This window comes from Theobroma cacao, chromosome 4, assembly GCF_000208745.1.
Source record: "Theobroma cacao cultivar B97-61/B2 chromosome 4, Criollo_cocoa_genome_V2, whole genome shotgun sequence".
NCBI lineage: Eukaryota > Viridiplantae > Streptophyta > Magnoliopsida > Malvales > Malvaceae > Theobroma > Theobroma cacao.
This window is the reverse complement of record NC_030853.1, coordinates 5,945,560-5,955,709: the sequence shown is the minus strand read 5'-3', so window position 1 is coordinate 5,955,709 and position 10,150 is coordinate 5,945,560. Positions and strand designations below refer to the sequence as shown.

Sequence of the window (10,150 nt, the reverse complement as noted above, 5' to 3'; positions counted from 1 at the left end):
ACCTTACGGTCAAAACTAGGTGGTAAACATTAAAGTCGTAGCCTCGCCTTTTAGCTTTCTTGTCATGACCCAAATTTCGGGCCATGATCGGCGCATGAGCCCAATGGACGTAGTCCACTAAGCCCAAGCAAGCCTAATAGTCTGACGTGTTCATCATTCCATCATAAACTGCTAAGTCATTTAAAAAAAAAACTTAAAATCAAAATAGTAATAGACGTTGCCAACTCGTATTGGCATTTCTCATTTTATTATATACATACATTGTCTGCAACATGTATTCCAATAATGTACATTAGGTTCACCTATACATCTCAAAAAGAAGACTTGACTTCCAGCGGAGGGACTCAGATGAATGTACAGCTACTGAATGCCGAGACACCTACCAAAAGATGGACACAAGTCTACAAGGATACCTCGTCCTAGTTACCGGCTGCCTCGTGATCTGAAAACATGAATTTGAAATGGTGAGTATAAACCCAGTGAGTGAACAAGGAAGGGAACAAGCAACAACAAAGGAAAATTTAAAATCATGATGCACTACTTTCAAAACAATGTAATTTGGTTCATTCCTAATAAAACCCTTTATCGAGCCCTTAAGTGATTAATCATTTGAAAATCATGAACCTATACATAGCGAATCATTTGAAGAATGAAAGCTTCAATATTGTACATAGCGAGAATGCCTTTCCGCTACAGCGACGTTGGAATTTAGTTATTAACCGAACGAGGGTTTCTCACTAAACCTCCTCATTTTAAACTTAACTCTTTTAAAATTCCAACGTAGCAACGTAGTAAAAGATAGGTTAGCAATTGGACAAGATAGGAGACCAAAACAGAAGGTTTTTCGTTGTAGCGAGATTCAATCTTGCTGCAGCGAAATTTCAACCCAGAAACAAAATGTTTCTCGCTGCAGCAAAATTGCATCCCAGAAAACAGAAAGTTTCTCGTTGCAGCGAGAATGTATTTCACTGCAACGAGAAGCTACAGTGTCATTCTCACTGTAGCGAAAATGCATCCTCACTGCAGCGAGTTTTCGGCCAGTGTACCCTTCCAAATCTGAGAGTTTCTCGCTGTAGCGAGAATGATTCTCACTGCAGCGAAATACAGGGCATCAATGCAAAATTTACTTTTCTCCCAAAGGAAAAACTACCCCGCCAAAAAGGTCCAAACCAACATGAAAACACATAATAATTTCTCAAGGTTTAACATGTAAAGTTTCACATGCATTACAACCATAACCCATTATCCATCAATTTCCTATAACACACATATTTACATATATACCCATCATCATCATCACCAACTCATGCGCACTCCCTACTCACACATGGCTGGGTCATCACCGGGTTATGCGCACTCCTTACTCGCACATAACTGAGTTATCCTTGGCTTATGCGCACTCCCTACTCACACATAGCCGAGTCAATATAATTACACAACATTATACTCAAGCATATATGTATATCAACATAATGTAGCCACATAGAAATCCATAATAATCACATTTCATAACATAAACCTTTTCTCAAAAGCTTGTTCCCAAGGCATTCATTTTCGTGAAAAATTGTATAAAATCATTCAAACACTTTGTCAAATCCATCATATTCCCAAAATCAGTTTTGAAAGTAGTCCACTCACTAATTGATTGTAGAACTTTTAATTGACTCAAATTCCCCTAATGATCCAATTGGAATGATGGTGCTTCCTTAAAAACCTAGGACACATTAACATAAATAATGGATTAATTTACACACTATGAACTCTAAAAGCTATCTCTTAACTAGTTTTCAATTGCCACTTTAAATGGCTATCTATGTTCACTATCTTAATTACTAAAAAGTAATGAACATACTAAACAATAAAATAGCTCATAAATCATAATTACTAGCCATTTTCTGCAGCTAAAAATCAAAGTTGGTGTATCACTCACCCTAGGGTTCCTTTGTAGTTGGATTCTCTTCCAATAGCTTCCAAATCAATGGAGTGATTCTCTTTTTCTCTCTCTAGAATGCCCAACTAGTGAGAGAAAGTATCAAAACAAGATATTTCAAGGTTTTTGAAGTGAGAAGATGAAATAGCACAAGGGTTTATGGAAGGGTGCACCAAAAGCATGAAAATTAGAGCTAGAGAGAGAAAGTTATGGAAGTTTGAAAATCAAGCTTCCATGGAGTTTGAAGAAACGTGAGAGAGGAGAAGGGAAGAAAAAGACCAGCTGCTGAAAATTCAAGAAGGTGCTGGAAATTTCAAGATATTTATAGGCCATCTTATCCTTTAAAATTACAAAAATGCCCTTCCACCGATTAACTTACTCTTTTCCAATCTTTTATGCAATCTTTTTTCTCTTTTAACACTAGGACAATATCCATAATGGTCTAAACATGCTCGAGTTCATAAAAACTTAAAATTTTACCCCGAGGTGAAAAATGACCATTTTGCCCCTGTTATGAAAATTATTGAAACTTCTAGTTTTCTTCGTGTTTTCATTAGTACACATCATTTATACTGTCTTATGCCTATTTAGGCCTTAAAATCTCATAAAACTTTCTTCTAGAAGTTTATTAGAGAAAATGAAGAAACTACCCCTAACCCATATTATTACATCTATACTTAGTTTCAAGCCTATAGAAGTTGGGGTATCACATTTCTAATGACCCAACAAGCATGTCAATTGGACTTCTGTAGTGGGAGATATGCTTGAAAAATCGAAACATATGCAAACCGAGAATGCCTTTTGTTGCAGCGAGAAACATGCTGTCACATTGCTACCTTGCTCAGTTTTTTATATAATTTTTCTTCACTCTTTTATCTTCATGATTGACCATGGGTCTTTTCAACACTAAGAGTTTATTTACCAATGATCGAAACACAGGGTTTAGGGAAGAAATTAAACTAAACTGCGTTGTTTTCAAAACAAGTGCATCATGATTTTTAAATTTTCCTTATCAATTGCTTGTCCCTTTCCTATGTTCACTCACTGAGTTCATACTCATAGTTTTCAACTTCATGTTTTCATATCAGGAGGCAATTGGAACCCAGGTCAAGGTGTCCACATGGACTCATCTCTTTGGTAGGTATCTTGGCATTCAATAGCTGTACCTTCGCCAAGGTCGCTCCGTTGGAAGTCGAATGTCTTTATGCTATATATATAGATAAACGAAATGTAAAATTTTAAGATACTTGTCTTAGACAGTATATATGTATATATATACTTTGAATGGTAATGCCATTATGAGTTGGCGATGGTTAGCACCATTTTGGGGTAATATATATATATACATGCGAATATTTGATCATGGTAGAATATCATTCAAGTACTTACAGTTGAGATCATGAAATGTGACTTTAGGAATACTCAATAGATTGATGAACAGGTTATATAAATAGGCTTGCTTGGACTTAGTGGCTCTACTCATTGGGTCCATGTGCTGGTCACGGCTCGAAATTTGGGTCGTGTCAAACTCGTGGACCCGTTTTCACACAATAACGTCTGAGAGCCTTTCTCCATCGGATCCCATAGCCATGGTAGTCTCAACGATGTTGGCCAACATCAGAGAATCAAGCGGTCACAACTACATATATCACTGGTGGCCTAGCCACGTACATATCACAAACCATGGCCCCATCCATGTCTAATAGCCTATCGACGACCCAAAGGTTCTCTAGCTGGAGCTCACTTGTGCATAAGGGTCACACTTAATTGAAGTGATAGTCAACCTACTCTCGAATCTCTCAGTTTAACAAAACCTCTTTGAAAATCCAGTTGGTTTCTCAAAAGATCATTTCAAAACCATTTTCAAAGTACCGATTGTAGTAAAATGATAAAACCCCTTTTTGTAAGACTTTACATTTTAAACCTTTGCATGAGATTTTAATATCAAAATGGCATGGTGAATATGTAATTAAATTATGAATGCACATCACACAAACATTAAGGCACATTTTGGATAGAAATCATGGTACAAAGGCTTGTTTCCTGATTTAAAAACACTTTACGTACCTAGCTTATGTATATAATCAAAACATTTTCGAACATTAAGCATTCACAATCTCCTAGAATTTCTACCAGCTCATGCTGTCCACAATTTACGTATAAAGTAAACCATACGTTTATATATACATAATATAGGAATCTTGAAATGGACACCCCCTACTCACCTCATAATAGCGGGACGCTACGTCGTTATTGATTCGTGTGCGTATACAACTAATCCTGCTTGTCAGTTACTCTTCACCTCGTCCAGCACGGCACCATAGCTCGCTTTCTCTTTTTACACGTTTCCTAGCAATCACTCAAACCTAATTCACTTATGTACTCATGCATGGCAGCAAATCAACTAATAAATTCTTAACTAGGTTTCCATAGTTAATTCATGCTTACATAATCATACTTGGCAGTAAGTATAAATCTACTTTCATCAAGCATTTTTCTAAGTTTGCATGCACCACATTTTACATTCATATGCTGCCAACAATTGCACAATTATTCCTCGCAATATTAAACTAGTTGTAGGCCTCAAAATGTAGTATCAAACTTACCATTGTTCTTTCACCTTAAATCCACTAAACACCCACGGGTTTTGGTGACTTGCATGTCACCAATTATCCTCCAAATCTAGCCGACCTTTCCTACCAAATCCTTACCTTTCCTTGCTTGAATCACAAAACCGAGCTTAATAGCTCCATTGACACTCCACGGGTTCCCTCTCTTGAATTTGAAGACTCTTGATTGATGAAAGAACACAAATTTACAAGGTGAGGGAGGAAACCTCACGGTTTCTCTTAATTTTGTGCAAATCGTGCCTTTCCTTTCTTTCTCTCTTTTTCTTTCCTTTCCTTTCCTTTCTCATTTCTTCTTTCTTGCTTCTCCTTTCTCTTTCCTCTTTGGCTATGGACGGACTCCTCAAGGCCAAGCCTTGAAAATGGTTTTCTTTTCTTGTTTTTGCCTTCACATGGGTAGATTGCCCAGTGCCTTCCTTTTTCCTTTATTTTTCTTTTCTTTCTTTATTTTCTTTACATGGGCAGATTGCCCAAGGTTGAATGGTTCTTTTGGCTTCTTTTCCAGTTATTTTATGTGATAAAATGACATGGCAAAAGCTTGCCACCCTTCCATCCGCCACTTGCATTTTTATTCCTTACTTTTCATCATATTTCATTTTCATTTTTTTCCATGCACTACATTTACTTTATGTTTTATTTAATCATACATTGTCCCATCCAAACCACATTCACCCCACTTTCTTCTTCCTTCATTTGACCACCATTGCACCAATCACATTTCATGTAAACAAATTTTAATCTTATTCTTTCTTTTGCTTCACATGGTGGGGGTCTCACATGTCCCCCACTAACTTTTCCTTTTTGCATGCTATGATTGCATGTAATAGGGACTTTTACATGTACATCACATATTCCACATAGTCTAACCTTCCTTGGTTAGTAAAATCCTCTTTTTAACTTCAAATATCAAAATTGCAAATAAGTTCTCAAACTTTTCCTTATTTACCATATGACCCCTCCAACTTTCATCCTTTTACAATTGGGTCCTTCTAACATTTTTTAAACTCCAATTTCCTTCTATTTGCCTTCCTTTACACGTGTACAAACAAATATAAAGTTTACACTTCACCACAGTATCACCATAATATTTAAATATATGCTTATCTACGCTAACTTTATTTAATAAAGACACGCAAGCCCCACTAACGTCGTTTTTCTTTAAAATTCATTCTTACTTCTTCTCCCCAACTTGGATTAGTCGTATACTCCTCCTTGTTACTAATTTCAACAATTAATAAAATATTTATATTTTAATATTATTTTATTAATATAATATTATTTTATTCTAAAATTTTTCACTTGTCTCTTCGGGACCCAAAATGTCTTATTATAACCCGGTTCACTTCCGAATCACCTTTTATCTCGCTAATTCATCCTCGATAAAAATATTATTATTTAATTACTATTTCCTCACGTGCAAAATATTTTATTCCAAACTATGCCTTTCACTCATCATCGCTCCTTGACACTTAGATTTATATCAATCGACCTTTCGTCTTGTTGATAAGGTCGTATTGGCTCCTATGTGAGGGTACGAGGTGTTGTAGTCTCCCCCACTTAAATAGAATTCGTCCCCGAATTCACGTCAACATTGGGTCATTAATCTCACTCTATTATCTTATTTCGTTTCTTCCTTCATAGGGAATTGGATTTATTCATCTCGTTTACTTTCAGTTCAACCTGAACACTTTACACGGTTAGAGTACGTAAGTTACATCTTTTATCACCTTGAGTGAAAACAACAGTACCTTTCAATATTTATTTTCTCTTACAACTAAGGTTCCAAGCATGCCTTTAGCTCCATTGCACACCTTAAATACATCTCAATCTCAATCATACCAATTTTGGTCACCAATCATGCTTACTTATGTATACCTAATTACCACATCTTTATTTTGATTCTTGTTAAACTCTTCTAAATTCATTCATCTTATTCCCATTCACCGTTACATAACTTTATAGCATTATAATCATGCCCTATTCATTCTTACACAATTCCAACATTAGGGGAAGTTGAATCTTTCAACCATTCCTTCATATTTAGGCTTATCTGGCATTTATGCAACTCTAATCTTCTTAATCTTCCCGTTAATTGCACATTCAAAGGTTCAGACTCCTACATTATTTTTAATGCAATGAAATTTACATCATATGAAAAGGCAACTCACTTGCCAATCTTTCAACTTTAATTGTAAGCCCTTTCATTTACCACCAAATTCTCTTCACAAACTCTAATTCTTCACGTCTCGAAATATATTATCATTTTTATGACTTAGAATTCTTTGATCATTATTGACTAAATTGAACTTTATCTTTCTTAATAAATTTCTCCAATTACTCGCTTGTATTAGTATCACCATTTATTCTCCATCCATTGCACTATTGCTCCAAAATTCTTCCATATATTCATAACTCATTTTCTAATGGTATCTCTTATCATTGTATTATCTATACAACTCATCAAACTTGTTGAGTTCAAATTTCAAATCACTAAGAATAATCCTTCACTTTAGTTGGTCACATAATCAACTCCACATAAACACAAATACACCCATTTAAATGTCATCATTCATCACTATGCGTAGGAACCCTTGCCAACTAGGTTCAAATTGAATTCCCTTTTTGCTTTTCTCAATTTCGACATTTCTAATTTATCCTTCCATTTCATTTCCATAGATCATATTTAATCCACGAACATTAGAGTATAATTAATTTCCAAATTATTCTTTGGACATTTAAGTTATCATTCAACTTACATTCTACCATACTTTATCTTTCATATAATCCATATGATTTCACATTATGCCTATACATAACTTCACGTACTATACATGCTTAAGCTTTTCTCTTATCACTTCCAATCATATGCATAAGTTTCATTAGACCACTCATCCTTGCATCACAATGTCATTAACCACATCTCAATCGCTAAATATCATTTTCATCTAATTATAATCCGGTATCCTTGTATGCTTTACAATCTTATGGATCCTTCAAAATTCATCTTTACTTAATCACTGCATTTTATGCAATATCATAATTCCTAAAAGTCATCTTCATTTCTCAATTACCTTTTATACTTCCAACATATATATCTGTATTACATGTCGATATTACTTAGTCACTTAAGACTTAGGTTCATTTGAGTCATGTGCAACTCTTGCATTTTTGAATTTCATTTTCTACATTAGGAGATTTTCATTAATCAACTTCATTACCATGGTTCTTTTCAATCATCTTTGGCACTATTTCTTTGTACCAATATAACATCATTCCCTTTTTACCATCATAAGATTAGTACTTGTAATTGCAAAACTTGAAATAAGATTTTACTTAAATACTTCTCAATATCATTGCAAGTATCTACTTTCAAACTTACAACTTCTTTTTTGTAACTGCACAATTTTATGCCTGTTTTCACAAGATTCATAACAGAATTCCTCTTGAGTAGTTCTTTGTAATTACCCACCTTAAGTTTATGTCTCACATCATATGACCACATAACTTGGGGTTTAATCATTAGGCTTCTTAGCAAGTTCCAACTACCACATTACATCAATGTGCATATAAAATATAACAAAGTAATATTAAGCATCGTCCTTGACACATGTAGTTTGGTGTATTCTTTTCAAAACTTTTATTCATTTCCAAACACTTAGTTACTTATTTGTTCATTAGTCCCTCAAGGTCATTCACTTAAAAAAATGCTCTTATCCTCTTAGATATTTGAATGTATTCTTATCTATTCATACCTCAATCTGTATTCATAAGGTTCTAGTATGCCACATAATTGGCCTTGTCTTATTACTAATCTTTTCTTTCGACTTTATCAAAATAAAATTTCAAATCCTCCTAACGATACCATAAATTAGCTCATTTGTTATGCCAACCCTATAATTCTTCATTCACAATTTCCTCACTTGGTATTGGCATACCTTTATTTCTTAAGATTCATCTTTAGTCAACATAATGTTCATTTCAATACTCCACATTGTAACTCATCTCAAGAACTTTCATCTTTTCTTTTAATCACATGCTCATCTATAAGTTAATAAGAAACCTTTCAATTCATTCATATAAACAATCTTCAAAACACTTAGAACTCCAATTAACTAAGCTCAACATCAAGTCCAATAACTAGAAGTCAACTTGTAAATTCATCTTTATGCCAATCACAATTTACTCATGCCTTTTGGACATGAGGTGTCCCTATCACGTATCTATAAATAGATGGGAGTACCTATCGGTAGATAGCATCTAGAACGCTTCCTAATTGTGTTTTTCCTCAAATTTATTGATAAATTTGTAAATCTATCTTAGATAGCATTTGGTACGGTCCCTAATTGCTCTATGACTTGTATCTACTGATAGATTTAATGTATTTATCGATAGTTATTGTCCTTAACCTAAAACTACTAACCTTTTCAACCTTCTAACTCTATTTTTTAAGTTCTTGAGCTCATATATGCTTCACCAACATCTCCATTGAGCAGACACACACCATATCTTCAATATAAAACTTCAAACATATCCAATCACCTTTCAAAGTTTCAATTTAACTTCAAAGCATACTAATCTTCATACATATTTCATGACTTTACACAAGTGACATGATTTCGCATACTTATACCCTTGTGCATTTATGCATTATCATTCATTAACCCTCAAACACATCAAATTTAGAAATGCACACTCAAATACATATGCACACACACTTATACCTTCATATTACTATCATTTATCAAATATATGTACACCAAGGTACTTTGCAACCCTTGAGATTGAACCTCAACTCATTTAGTCCAGAAATTTACTATCTTTCCCCATTCACTAGGCATGTTCTCAATTATCCTAGTGTACAAAAGGTCGGGGTGTTATAGCTTTTGAGGTTCATGTATCTTTGATCTATAATTTAATCCTTTTTGGAAGCAAGGTACTTGAATTGTTTTTCAGGTACGTATATCTTCATCTACAATTTTCTTGTGGTAGATCCCTATCTTTTATATTTGATGACAATTATTGTTGTTAAATTATAAATAAAATTTCACATTTATTGTAGAAAAAAAACTAACAGTGATTAGTTATCAGCTGAGCAACATGATTACGTGATTCTCATGTTCGGTTATTGGAGTTTGATGTTTTCGCTTGACTTACAAGGAAATGCCTGGTAATGGCTTATATCTCCATAAAAAAATTAAGTGAACAATTTCAATTGTTAAAATAATTTTCAAATTATCTTCTTGAGAATATTTTTCCATTAAAAGCCGAAAAGTTTATTGTTTTATTTCATAAGGTGAACTAATCAAGTTTTTGTTATAGATTTGTAATATATTTTCTAATGACAATAATTTCATAATATATTAATATAGTATATATGTGTGTGAGAGAGTTCATTGTTACAAAGAAAGAGAAAGGATGAAGAAAATGGATAAATGATTAATAGAAATCAATTAAGTTTTTATATTAGTCGGTTAAAGCAACATAGAAACTAAATGGTGAATCTACTATTAATTGATTAAAGTGTGGTCTCAAGTTCAGATATTGTTTCTAAGGCAAGTTAGTTTATATGTTAATCGATTGAGTGAGGGCAACT

At 33.9% G+C, this 10,150-nt stretch overlaps 1 long non-coding RNA gene across 1 annotated transcript; it reads right to left on the bottom strand.

The window, feature by feature from the left end:
* Window positions 405-1,964, bottom strand: LOC108661742. Its single transcript, XR_001927520.1, has 3 exons — window positions 1,931-1,964; window positions 1,639-1,714; window positions 405-442 (listed from the first exon to the last, which is right to left on the bottom strand). It is a non-coding gene; the product is annotated as an uncharacterized LOC108661742 (long non-coding RNA).